This window comes from Trachurus trachurus (genome assembly GCF_905171665.1).
Source record: "Trachurus trachurus genome assembly, chromosome: 21".
In the NCBI taxonomy this organism is placed as follows: domain Eukaryota; kingdom Metazoa; phylum Chordata; class Actinopteri; order Carangiformes; family Carangidae; genus Trachurus; species Trachurus trachurus.
In genome coordinates, this window is record NC_139899.1 from 3,844,816 (window position 1) to 3,859,877 (window position 15,062).

The window sequence follows — 15,062 nt, forward strand, 5'->3', positions numbered from 1 at the left end:
CACTCTTTGGGGATCCAATTTAAAGATCAGCACTTCAAAATGAATCACTGTTATCTACACAGCTCTTTCTGGTCCCCGTCCATCTCCACATGGTGGCAGTGCAGACTGCAGGAAACCTCGCTGCGCTCAATCTGATATGTTAAATATCTGCCTGCTCCACCTTGTGCCAGCTCTCCCTCTGCTCCATCTGGGTTTTATGACCTGATGTGATTCATAGTATGTTCACTGAACAAATTAATTCACAGATATGCAATTACAGCTCTCATATTCTCCCTGTCCTTTTGCGATGGAGTCTTTTATTCTTGTACGCCATGTGGTAATGCGGGCACATTTTTCATTCATCACCCATTTAAGAGAGTGCAGATTTCATATGAACAGAGTGTCTTATTAAACTAGAAAATTGAATACGTAATTGATTTACACACTCTGACTATTTTATTACATGTGTGTTTTTGTGCATCGTCAAATGTTTAGCAGTTAAATGAATATCTTCATGTGGCAGTGCACCTTTAGCAAATTAAAAGCTGCATTACTTTAACATTTTATTGTTTCACAGGGAACCAAGAAGAGAGGGAATCACCACTATGAACAGCTTGAAGGCTGCTTAATAGCTGGAGGTTTTTATTTTTTAGCCAATGGCCATTTATATGGCTTTTAGCACAATGGAGCTGTGGACAAAACCTTTAAAACCTCACAAACCCGCATTTCACCGGGGTTTTTAAGAGGCGCTTGGGTGGGAAACAAGACAGTGAGGGATATATGGCAGCAGAGAGGGGATAGATAAATGGTGGAAGGAGCAGAGAGGAGGGGATCAGAGCAACACACAGGAATGGAAAACGCGGGGAGGAGGGTGGGCGGCCATGAGTGCTCTCATGACTCCATCACCCCATCCTTCACTGTGAGCTGGAGGATCAAATACCAGACCGATCAATCGTCCGCCAAGCAGACATCTATAGCACGGGCCATGATGGCATTTACCTCCCCAGGGTGCATATCAATAAAAAAAAAAAGATATCATACAGAATTGATCGTCCCCAAACAACCTCGACATCCACACCATCAAGCCAGCCTCTCGCATCATCATCATCATTTGTTCTTCTGCTCTTCATTTGCTCTCTCTTTCTCTCTATCCGTCTATTGCAGTTCTTCCATTGTGGCTGACTGATGTCCAGCAGACAGGCTTTGGAGGGTTTTTTGTGCGGGAGGCTGGTGACAAAGAAGCATGTGGAAAAACTCCAGCTGCAACGCTGCAACCAGCCACCCACACACACACACATCCATAAACACCCACACATACATGCCGACGACACGTTAATCAGACACTAAATTATCACACAGGTTGACCTGCGTGACCTTTCTAGACCCATTAAACCCTAACCCTCATTTACATGTTAACCACCGAGGCCTCCGAGCGCCTCCTGCCAAGATGCGACAGGGCCACAATGAGACGTGCGTTGCCAGAATACCAAAGCCCCCCGACCCCCCCGATCGCTTCACGCTTTTTGGTTTGTCTGGGAGGATGAAGTGCAGAGGAGTCGAACAAGTCATGAGGTCAAATCATCAATACGCCTCATACAAACACACACGACTGACACATAAACTCGTCGGAAGGGCAAAAAAAAGAAAGACAACTGGAGATTAACGCAGGCTGGACCTGCTCTGTTCACCCATCTGGCCAGGGGCTGAGAGCTGTCAGGTCTAACACCTGTGGCAACATCCTCCATCTATCACATGGGTGCAGTTCCCGGGGGGGACGGGGGGGACATGTACCCCCCAATTTCTGAAAAACATGAATTATTATTATTTCTTGTCAAAATGTCTCATTTCTAGTCAAAACGAATCTCTTTCCACTTAAAATAAGACTCATCACCTAAAAATTTACTTTTTTTTTTAGATCATTTTCACTTGTTTCAAACTAATTTTCTACCAGTGAAAGCAAGTTTTTGGTGCTTGTATAATAAGAAAGAAAAACTTGCTCCACTATCAGATTTTTCTACTCATTTCAAGTGAAAATATACTTGAAAGAAGTAAAAAACTGTCCGAAAACAAGCTACTTTTTAATATGATGTTTCTTATTTTAAGTAGGCTATAATGAGAGATTAGTTTTGACTAGAAATTACATTTTGACTAGAAATAAGACAAATATTCTTGGTAAGATATTTGAGTCGTTGCAGTGTGCGGGAAGTTTCTTACACAGACGCTGATGACATCAGCAGGCTTAAAAAAAAAAACGACCCCCTCAATCTTAGGGCTTCATATTTTGATATTCACATTAATCATGCATAAAGTAGTCCTGGGAGAAAAGGAAGATGGTGAGAAGAATTGGAGATCTGGGAAGGTCGGAGGGAGGCCAAAGATAAGAACTTGAGTAGACATTACATGCCCGAGACCCTTAACATTATGATTTATTAACAGTTAAGTAAGCAGTGTTTCGCGCTGTTGGCTGTTTAGGACAAATAAACAAGAAAGGTAAGAACAATAAACAATTCCCTGTGCAGTACTTTTTGAATAATGTGCCGAACTTCTGCGGAATTGTGATTTATGGCGACATGGTATGAGTTGCATATGGGCCAAAAAAAAAAAAAAAAAATCACTTTTGTGCCCCCCCCCCCCCCCCCCCCCAATCCTGACATCGGATCTGCACCCCTGCTCTCTATCAGTTGGTCAGTGCAGAGAGGTGGAAGAGGTGGAGAGCTCTGCTTCGTGGAAACAAATGTTCTATCATTTATCCGGGCTCGCTCCCTCCAAGTGTTTTCTCTCTCATTAATCTCTGTCTCTGTTTAAATAAACAGAACAATCAGAGGAATAGTTGCCCTCGCTCTTGTGGAAAAAAAAAAAAAAAAAGGTGCTTCACCCTGCTCTAACCCGCACATCAATAATATTCACACTCCTCACTCCACTTGAGATCGAGAAGCCGAGCAAAGCCAGCTACACTGACTCTGCAATATTTAATAAGAGCTCGCACAAAGTATAAATCACAGGCTACCGTGATACGAGCCTCGCAGTGTTTCTACTTCAGATCCTATACCAGGCCGTCGGTTGTATCTCTCCTTGTTCTTCCCTGTCTCTCTCTAAGCATCTCCCATGAATACAGCATAAATATTTTGGCAGGTGGTGTTTGGAGGATATTAGAGCACAAGCACCGAGCGCTCGGGGATATCGATTTTGCTTTAGCGGCCAAGAACCATGGCTCTACTGGCATCAATACATCAAGGAGAGGAGGGGTGAATGAGGAGAAATGACCTTGAGCCAGGAAGCAATCTTGACAAATAAAGCCCCGGGAAAGGAAACGCAGAGAAACAAAATACTGAAGAAATCAGGGTGCGGAGAGTCAGGGGTGACTGTGAGGTCCACAGAAAGATAATAAGGCGGAACATCATCACACATCAAGAATCTGCGGCTTTTCGGAGATGGAAACATTTCCTCTTCTTCTGACTGCATTTCATTCACTCTGTTTGGTGATTTTCTTTTAGAAGATTAAATGTAAAGGGTAAATGCTTTTGGACATTTATAGAGAGAGAGAGAAGGAAGCACAGGGAAACAGAAAAACAGATGAACACAACAGCTCATCCAACATCCATGTCAGAGGCAGGCAGGTTAGAAACAGACGGGAAACAAGACGAGGCCAAAAGCAGAGGATATGTCTGAACCTGTTATGGTCAAATACCGATGTAATAACCACAACGCTGTCTGGAAATATCAAAAAATTATTAAGAACACCTGCAAAATCATCCTGAACACACACACACACACACACAGCAGCTCCATCCCCACAGTGGTTCCACAGCTTTTATTTACTCCAACTTCAGAACACAACAGACTTTTATTAGAAGCTCTAACTCTGACTGTTTGATTGAACTAGTCGTTGCAGTATTTCACTACAAAGCCTGCATGGTTTTCACTCACCCCTGTGTGTTGTGTTCAAGTTTCTGCATTACTTGTAAAACTCAAGACTTCCTACAAAGGAGAAGCCCACCAATGTCTCAGTGGACACAAACCCTTTATATCCCTTCCTGTTTCTCTGCTTGTGCTTTTATTGCTGTGATGCAGTAAATCTCATTTCCAATTGCTGTTGTTTCTCTTCATATGCTATTTACATCTGCTACTTTCTACAGATGTTACTGATGCATCCTCTCTCTCCCCTGCTCTCTCATAGCTGTTCTTCTACCTCATTTAGTCATAACGATACTAACGAAAGCTGGTAATTTGCTGTAGGCTAATGAGGGTGAGGCTCAATGTATTGGAAGTGGTGTGCTTGCTTTACAGAGCTGCCTGTACACACACAAAGAAATGCTGGGTTGTTTTTTTTCAACCCAATTCGCTAGGTTATTTCTGTTGGGAATGGAGTTTTTAGCTGTTGGTTTGTTTTGGACTACCCAACACATTGGGTTGACGTTTGGTAAGAGGAGTTTCCCAGCATGCTTTGGGACAGTTTTCTTTATGTGCAGTTTGTGTGTGTCTTCTGAGGATACTAAATAGCATTCCTCCTGTAGTCAGCATTGTATGAGGAACAGGAGCTGCTACAAGATCTAAAGTTAGTCTCTGTTTGGGTTAATATTGCTATAGCCTGCCACAATATAGTTGTTAAGATGTAAGTTTGTGACGCACTGTCGAGTACTAGTTTCAGGGATCGATTGGTACATTAGCAACCCAACTTGCTGGGTTTAACCCAGCAGTGTGGTCAATGTGAACCCTTAATTGGGTTATATGAGCAACCCAATTAAGGGAACCAACCCAATCTGTTGGGTTAAATTAACCCAGCATGTGTTCTTTCCAATAATTAACCAGTGCTGGGTTGGGAAACTACCCAAATTGGGTTGTTTTTAACCCAACATTTTTAAGAGTGTAGAGGTGTAGCCCTAAGATCCCAGTCAGCATCCACATGGTTCAGTCTTCATCCAGGGTTATAAAACAGTATACAGATAGTTTCTAAATCTAATGATGTAATAAATTGGCAACACAACTAGAAATGCATCTGACCAATGGTGGAAATATGCTCAGTCAGTCAATCAGGGACATCCTGGATTATCTAGCCTGCTATTGTGGCCCAGCCAAAAAGTATGTTCATGTTGTATGGACATTAAAATAAACACAAAAGTCTCCCAATGAGACTTGTGCATGTTTGTATATCTCCCATGGAAACTTAGCCTGCATTCCAAAACAGCTTGCATGACAGCAGTGTGACTGACACAGAGCCTGAAGATTGGGTCTCAGTTCAACAGCTAATGCAGCTTTTTAAACAAGGGTTTTTAACCTCTAGTTTTCTGAAAGAAAAGTAGTTAAAGATGCTAGGTGACAGTGACGGTGGGTGGACACAGCTGATGACACAAAGTAAAAATCCATCATAGGCCAGTGTCAGTTCGGACTCTGTGGTCCACGCTGCGAGGTATTGTTTGCAGATCATCATTACTCATGTTCTGACTACAAAACAATCCCCTTGTGGTGTGACAACACTGCACGGCAGCATGAAGGGGACAGCAGCACAGCATGAAGGAATTAAACCCTCTTTTGTATTTCAGTGGGACCACTCTGTTGAAGAGGAGCAAGTAGCAGCGGCACTGATGTAGAGAAGTAAAAAAAAAAGAAAGAAAGAATTAAATTTAAGCTAACTAAACTAAACTAAACCAAACTAAACTAAACATAAAATGAAAGAAAAACAAAAGGACATTTAGCAAAAATGTGCTTTCATCATTTGGCACAGTGATACGTTGGCTAATCAAAACTTGTAACTGCAGTTAACCTGCAAAAGTGTAATTCCGCTGTTCCCTGAGAACTGTCACATCTAGAGATAAGATGACTTATGTTGATGACTATCAACCACTGTGTCCGATAAGCCTTCAAACTAATGGACCCAAATTGCTCAAACTTGCCCCATAGGCTAACTGTACTTCATTGTCTCACTGGCATCTGAAACTACATGCTGGATCCATCCCATTGCACTTCTTAAAAGCTATACTGTTTTAGATTTGCATGGAAATGCTGAAAATGTCATTTTGTTTCCAACTGCAGTTTTTTCTTGGTGAGCTGTGACGGGCGGATATGACTCCCTCTTAGTCACACGCAGGTCGGTTGCAAGAGAGAGCAGAACAATAAGGGTTGTGTTGAGAAGTTTGCATGACGTGTTCAGAAGATATGCTGGAAGGAAAGAAAGAATATTATAATTATTAGGATTTACTGTACCAAAAGAAAAATAAAACACGTCAGATGTCCATTGGAGAGGACAGGTTACTGGAAGGGAACTGGTGAAATATTGTTTTGATTCATTCTGACTGCATTGATTTTCTAATGATACAATCATACTGCATTCTATTGATTTAAGTGCATATATATTCCTCTCAGAGGACTGAGCACACCGCTCTCTGCAGTAATGATTATCAGTAAATTTGTTGAAATAATACAAAATCTATATCCAATGTGTTTTAAAGCGCTATAGTTCATTCATGGTGCGAGTTAACCATTCATTATTGGAATAGACAGAAATAAATGTCTAAATAAATAAGATAAATAATATATTAATCCCTTCGGGTGTGATGTGGAAAGTAGAAATACAGCATTACAATATGTTTTTTTTTTGTAATTTATTTTTTATTAACATTCAGAATCAGACATTCACATCCGATACATCATACATCACCCTAAAAGCTAAAATAATAGTTTGGTTTATATCCGAGCAATGAGAAGAGAAAAAACAATATGTTTTTAGGGTTTGGATGCTGTCTTATGGTAGCCTGGTCGCGCCCACACTAGTGACGTCACGCCTCGCAAAAGCGCTGCTGACTTCTAGTCTGGCCAACCGTGCTATTAACTGGATTTCTGTCTCCCGAATTTTCGGGAACTCCACCCTCTTTTTCGAGAGCCAATCAACGTCGAGCCTCTCCAACGGCTCTGGGTAGAGGCGTGTTCAAGTAAGTGACGCAGTAGAGCAGCGGCCGGAACCTCATTGTAAACAGCAGCATGGAGCAGCGGACAGAGGAAAGAGCGGTGTGATTGGTTTAAGCTTCGACACCGCCTATTCTGGCTTCGACCAATAGCAGACTGAGGCATTTGAGGGGGGCGGGTAAACCAGGTTTGAAGGATGCACTTTGAGAAATGGATTCTCTTAACGTCTTGGCCAGACCCAATGCTGAGTATCAACATTGGAAAGTCGTGCCAACCAGGCTAGTCTTATGGTTGACCGCATGTAGATTCCTGGCTTTTTTTTTTTCTTTTTTAGCTATTATGCTTATTGTTGATGCTACAGTCTATTCCAGGTCAAGAGGAAGTGAAACCTAACTGATGTTTACATGCTCCAACAATAAATAACACCTGAAACAACAAGAGCAGACCTGATCTTTCTGTTACTGGGTCATATGAAAATGCATCCAAGACCAATTAAACACCACAGGACGCCTTTCCCTCAGAAGCGACGCTGTGTGGCTCTCAGCTGCTGTAAGAAAAGGCAGACAAACCGCATACTGAAGAGTATTACGGCTTCAGCTGATAGGCCAGAATCCATCCACCAGAGTCTGAGCTCATTTATTCATCTAATGTAGAAATGAAGTGTGAAGGCAGCGGTATATACTCCCACACACACACCGCCTCTGAGCTGGTTATCAGCGCAACAATGTATCGCGCAACTCTGTGAGGTAACCTTCAGATATATTAGGTCATGTTACAGGATTTAGACTGCTCCCCACCTCAACAAGTCCATTACCACCTCGCTTTCTCCGCTCCCTATCTTCTTTTTTTTCCTCTATACTCTTTGTCTATTACGCACACACGCACACACACAAGCTCACAATCCTCCACCCACTCCTATGTGTCTCTGTCTTTCTCCCTTTCATTCCACTGAGATGATTTATTTTGTTTCTTCCTTCTCCTCCTCCAGTCCTCACTCAGCCACCTTCGGGGTCACCGCAGAGCTCCATCACTCTGTCTGGATTCTTAATCCCCACACTGGAGACGCCCGTGCCAATACAGGAGAATAACAGATTAAAAGACACAGCCCAAGCCCCCGAGTGTCTCCCCCCTTCCTCTCTGTCTCTGCCTCCCTCCGTCCTCACAACAGATAAGTGGAAAAATAAACTTGGGGAAGCTAAAGCCGGAGTTGAGAAGGCGAGTCATCGACCCGGGGATGACAGAGAAGCTTCCAACACGGTGGTTAATGAAGGTGATGCAGCAAAGCAAGGCCCGCTCCCTGAGTTATAACACCGGAGCCTTGGGAGGTGACATGACTGCAGGCAGGAAGGTTTCCACTTCACCGCGATTGTCTAAGGAAGATACATGGTTGACCCCGAGACAAAAATATAGTAGAGAAGTAGCAGAACATAAAAATAATGAAACCTGAGGCTTCCATTTTCCCCATAACCAAAAATAATGGTTGTTTCACCCCCCATGAGGTCATTGTGAGCTTTGGCTCCAAAGTGAATGGATGGAGGACAATGGAGACAGAAAATCTAAGAAGTCTTATTAATAAGGAATCTAAAAATAAGAGCGGCGGGGAAAGAAAATCTGCCGTCTCTGGAGAGGTCAGACTCTCACAGCGTCCCACGGCGTTGTCAGACCGGCTGAGCCGAGGCGGCGTTATTATACCCATGAGGTCAACGCCGGTGTTTTGCACGGCTTCTTCGCAACCCGACCAGAGACCTTTTTAAACCACGCTCTTTAACAAAGTGGCCGCAGTCCTTTCATTCAGATATGAGAGTCCTGTCCCTGTTGTGTGTGATCTGGGTGGGAATAGGGGAGAGGAGTTGGGGGGGAGGAGGAGGGGAGCAGGGGGAGCCACAGAGCTACAAGGGAGATAATGGCTGTGTCAGTTTCACACTGCTCTCTCCTAAAAGCTGAGCCAGGAGGAAGATGAGAGGGAGGGGGGGGGGGGCAACACGAGCGCATATGAGGATGTTTGTGTATGACAGAGGTTCAGTGCACGTCGGCGTTTAGCTCAGTGTGTCGCCAGTGTTTATTGTAGAAGTCCTTGACACTTTAAAGGCCAACTTTTTTTTTTTTACGTGTCTTGCTTCACTCCAGAGTCCATGACAAGCAGATAGACACCGTCCTTTCGACTGTGCGTGCAGTAAGAAGGGAGAGCCCGTAGGCTATCGCCCGTAATTAGCTTAGCTCAAACACTGGAAGTGTATGGGTAGTGTTAGCCTGCCTCCACCTAAAGTCATCAGAGACTCTCTTCAGCAACTCTAAATGGAAACCGTTGTTCGTCTCAGAGCTGACAAAACTCTCCGGTAAGGCATCTTGTGCGGTCAAATGCCGGTAACGGGACGAGGTCGGTCAAAACGGAGGGTTCAAGCAAAGACGCTTTATTTTGGTTCAAGCTAGCTACATGGAGGGTAGGTTAGCTTCCTATTTCAAAGTAAAAGCACAAATTTTATCGTCATGGTTTTCTGTATGTAAAGGGCAACGGGTGTTTTATTTTGTGAAAGTAACCGGAAGTGCGTTGGTCACAACGGCTAGCTTGAGTAACGCCGAATTCGTCCGAACAAAATCGTAAACAGCTGGTATTTAGACAAATTAACGACACACTGCTGATCTAAACGGCTACTTTCTCACCTAAAAATGTTTGAAATGTCAATAAAGTGATATATTTACAGAGTTTAGAGCTAAAATGAAATCAGCTTCTGACTGCTGATTTCAGCTTGGGTAGGAGGCAGGCTAACGCTACCTATGCACTTCCAGCGTTTCAGCTAAGCTAAGCTAATTACGGGTGATCCCTTGTTACTGCACGCACAGTCGAAAGGATGGTGTCTATCTGCTTGTCATGGACTCGGGAGTGAGGCAAGACACACGAAAAAATGTTGGCGTATCCCTTTAAATTGAGGAGCATCCTTTTGCAGGTGTGGTAGGCTATATTGATGCGTTGATGAAAAGAAGTGATCACCACCGACATGTCTTTTCTTGCAAACAAAAAGGAGTTTATTACAAGAAAAAGAACAGTGTCAAAAGAATGTCGAATCCTGGAGCATCTCTGGTGCCAGTGTGAGATTTCTCTCTCTCTTGGCCCAAAGCTCTAACCTTATACGCTTCTAATTCTAAAACTCCACCTTCTCCAACAGAAGGATATACTGTAGTCTTGACCAAGATGAGACAAAGACAAGATCTAAACCAGAATCTAACCTATACCTTCTGACATTTAACCTCTTGACCAGGCTAACGTAAACATAGATAAGATATCAAGTATCCCCAAAAACCATGACCCATAGAAAAAGGGTGAATGACAAGGAACACATTTCTCAGGGTAGCCTACATTCCACAAGAATCACTCATTACCTCATCTATTAGACTACTAGACACCTAATCCAAACATTTTTACATTTGCTGTAAATGTATAGTGCCTTTTTCTCTCTTGTATGATCTGCATTTATTTATTCTATTTGAATATAAACTGTCACTCATCACCAATAAAGTTCCTATCCTCCTTCAGATTTGAATTGACCTGAACTAACCTAACACAGGACATAGAAAAGCAAATAGTTTACTATTTTTTACCGTCACTGTGACATTTGACGACAAAGCAAAGGGTGCTGACACTGGTGTGAAAATGTTGTTAAATTAAATCAATTAATGGAATTAAACCCAGTCTGTGAGTAGCATGCAGAAAAAAAACGTGGATCTTCATGTTCTATATTGCAGAGATATTTCATAAAAATGCAGAAGCAACACAGTGAGTATAATCCACTTTGAAGAACAGTCTCATCTCACATGCCCACATGACTCTGTGAGCCTGGAAACTACTTGATTGGAATAAATCCAGACCCCTGAGGTCTGATTTAGCTGGAAGGGAACGTATATTGAGTTTCCATCTCTTTAATTTGCCTCACACTTCTAAACAATCCCTTCACTGGCTGTGGAGAGAGGAGGAACCACTGGCTCCTCAGGATCACATGTCATATGTGAACATACAGTGAAAGACATAAAACCAAAATGCATAGTAAAAACTCTATATGAAACAATTTCATAAAATGTAATAAATGTCTCGCCTATATACATTAATGTATGCTAATGTTGTAGACACAATATCAGAATATCCTGAGGATATGAATGTGATGACAATGTAATCCCTTAGAGACATGCAGTATGGCAACATCACTCTTGATATACAGTAAAGACATACAAATATGACATTTCTGTATGCACATTTCCAGAAACTTTCCATAGGAAGTCTTTTGGATATATTCCAAATTGGAAGCTTTCCATGGGAATTATGGGAATTAACTGGAAATTTATGGGAATGAACTGGAAATTGGGGGTAATTTAAACAAAGTGTATCATATCCAAACATAAATGTAAATGTTGTTTTGTCCTTAGCAGACATCCATGCAAAATAATACAATTAAAAAAACAGATATATTTGGCAGTAGAACTTTATCAAGTTTTAATTCTTGTATGAACAATCAATTATTTTACTGAACAACAAAAACATGAATGTTGAGTAAAATATTACTAATTACTTATTAAGGGCCAACCTTCAATTTTGTAAATTTCAGATTTATTCCCGTTTATTCCCATATATTCCCGTTAATTCCCATTGAAAGTTTCCTACTTTGAAAATTCACGGAATTTTGCAAACCTAACTGTGACACACTTGCACTTTGATTCATGTTTGTTAAATGAATACATAAAAGAGACTCCTTAAACAGATACAATTTCACAAGTTAAAAATAAAGTTCTTAAAGTAACAGATCACTTTGAATGATGGAGAAAATCAAAGTCAATAAAAAATAAAATAAAATAGTACACTCAGCCCAAATACATATTTTGCTATTCATCCTTAACTGTCCTGAGTCACCCAGATGTAAGCTATTCATATTTAAAATGAAGTGACTCTTGGAGAGTTTTCATGTCCCGGTCCACCTGTTGAGAATAAACCAAAGCCCTTCACTGTAACTTCCACTTCTGCCTCCAAAAGTGTTTTGTTCCTGTCTGTGTGTGTCTTGCTTCTTACAGGCTCATTGTTCGCTCTACAACCACCTCAGTGACTCTTTGAGGGGATGGCGGGGTGCAGGCGGGGTGAAGAGGGGTGCAGTGTCCCCCAAATCACCATCACCCCCCCCCCCCCCCTCCTCCTCCCTCTGGTCCTAAAGAAAGTCTCGGGGCCCTGACAACAGGACGTCCCTCTCCCGTGGCTTCAGCAGAGCCAGTGCACACGCTGTTGGCTCTTTGTGACTCGCTGGACTCTGACAGCACAGCCGGCGCTCACAATGTGCTTATTGGACGAGGGAAGGCTGCATGTGATGCCCCCCCCCCTCCTACCACCACTCCCCTGAGTCCTCTGCTACCCCTCAGCTCTGTCCGTGTGTTGGTGATAGCAGGTGGGGGCCCCGGCTGGAGGATGAGGTCATCTATACGGGGACAATGAGGAGGCAGCGAGGCTGCGCAGAGGGAGCGTGTAGGCTGGACAGAGGAGCGGCCAAAAGACACAGGAGCAGTAACAAACAGAGCAATCAGAGGGTTTCTGCTGCACAAACAGGATCAGGATCAGATGTGTGTTAATGAAAGTGGAGAAGAACGGGAGCAAAGCCAGACCAACCACTGAATAATAAATACTGAAAGTGGTTGTATCAATATTCCATAGGGGGTAAATATATGGGGGTTCATATATTGAGTTTTAATATTTCTTGGACAGGGCTGTGAAGAAAGACAGGGAACAGAGGAGTGAATGAACAGTATCATTATTATTATTATTTTTTATTTAGTTTAAAATGTCACAGTTATTCATTTAATAACAACAGCTCCTCTAACCTGAACAACCCATACAGGTTGTTTTTGTTCATCCCTCTGATACGATGCCCTGCTGAACCTTTACGGTCATTCTTACAATAATAAACTATGCTGACAGCAGTTTACCTCCCTTTGTTGCCATGGTTGCAATAATAAAGGTCATAGCACAACACATGGTTAGGTTTAGGTAATGATTCTGATTTGGTACTTCCTTGAAATTAGGACTGTTTAGAATAGTCACTCATATCAAATGTCAGCTATAACAATAGGTCACAACAGCAGGAGAACAGACTCATGAACCTAAGTCCTTCAGCAGCTAAACATCTCAGTACAGATAGTGGACAGCAGGTTTTTAGACTTTATTTTTTTTAAACTGACAATCACAGTTTTCTGAGCCCAAGAAGGACATGAAGTGAGCAGTGAGAACCAAGATAAGCTGAAACTAACTCTATATGCTCATCACTTCATTTGATACATCGTCATCATAAGAATCATTCTTCACAGCAGCTTTAAAGGGACAACGAGGAGTTTTGGAAAAGCGAAGCGTTTTCACACTACATTTATGAGCCTCCGCGCACCGTGAAATTCTTTGACCGCCGCAAGACGGACTCATGTTTTCATTCATCAAGAATTAAAGTCAGAGGTTCGAAGACGATCACATACCGTCGTAGTTCCGACCATAAACGGCGATTCTGTGGCATTATTTTCATAACGCGCCGCAAAACCGAAAGTAAAGAAACGCTGGTCGGCTCGACCATCATTTCTGCCACCACTAATAATAACAAAATAACGATAGAGACAAAACGATATATTTATTGAAAATGGGCCCATTAACAAGTGTGGGTAACGTAGATTCATCCACATTAACGTGAGACTTTTTTATAACCAAATAGAAACTCCTCATTGTCCCTTTAAATTATGAGAGGATAAATGAACAGCTTAAAAATATATATAAACACAAGTAAATCAGAACAAAGCAGTAAGCAACTGGGCTTTAAAGGTAAAGATCACACTACTACTACTACTACTACACTGCAAAAAAAATCTTTCCAAGAATATTTGTCGTATTTCTTTTCAAAATGTCTCATTTCTAGTCAACACTAATCTCTTTCCACTTCATTTTCACTTGTTTCAAACACATTTTCACTTGAAATAAGTAGAAAAATCTGCCAGTGAAAGAAAGTTTTTTGTGTTTGTAATAAGAAAGAAAAACTCATCAGATTTTTTTCTACTTATTTCAAGTAAAAATGTGCTTGAAAGAAGTAGAAGGTGTCTAAAAACAAGCTACTTTTTAATGTGATGAGTCTTATTTTAAGTATAATGAGATTTGTTTTGACTAGAAATAAGACAAATATTATTGGTAAGATTTTGAGTTTTTGCAGTGTACTGCCCAGCTCTGATAAGACACTGATCACCCCATGATTCATGTAACTTTGTAACTTTATTAGGAGAATATTTTCCATGCAGATTAGTTCTCTTAACCTAAAAAACAGGGGCTGATAAGGGCCATACAGTATTTATGTAAGTATTTTTTTATTCATTTTTTTATGATAAGCTCCAGACAGATTGAATCACTATAAATAGATGCTGCTGTTCATCCTTGGGGGGGAATATTTGCACCGAATTTCATGACTGTCACTGAAAAATGTCACCTTCTGTCGGAACAAGATGAAGAGTCACAAAATCAAAAAATTCCACGGTAATAGCTGTTGACACATTTTAGTCTGAGGATGGTCTGACTGAACCCAAAGTGTAGAGCCATGCCGCTGGTGTGACTTTAAAAAAAAAAAGAGAGAAAGAGAGGACAATGGAGAGAAAGATAAAAGGAGAGACAGGAGAGTGGGAAATAAAACAGGACTGAAGTCTGTTTGATGAGTTCATAACCCAACAAAGCCACACAAACAAACAAGCCACAGAGAGACCATCTCTGCAAGTGCTCTCAGCCTTCTGTCTCTCTGTCTCCGCCTCGTGTGGACGTGTTTGTGGGGGGACACTCTTCTCCTATAAGAGCTGCCTGGCTGAAAAGTCTTTCTCTTTGAAATGACAACATTCTTGTTAGAGCTGTGATTGATTGAGCGAGTCTGGCGGTCCTGAGCCCCCCCTGCTCGGTTCATTTGTTATACATTTATAGTTCATAATCCATCTGCTCTCACCTCTTCATATTCCGTGTCATTTTTCATCCTCCTTTTGTATCAGCGGGGTCATTTTTCTATACGGCTGTGATAGATTGTTTAGTGTCTGCTGTCTATAATTGGCCCAGATAGTGGGAAGACTCACATGTGTTTATCATTAGAGGCCTGACTGAGCACTGCGTGGAGATCTCTTCATCATCACTCACTCACCACCGACGTCTG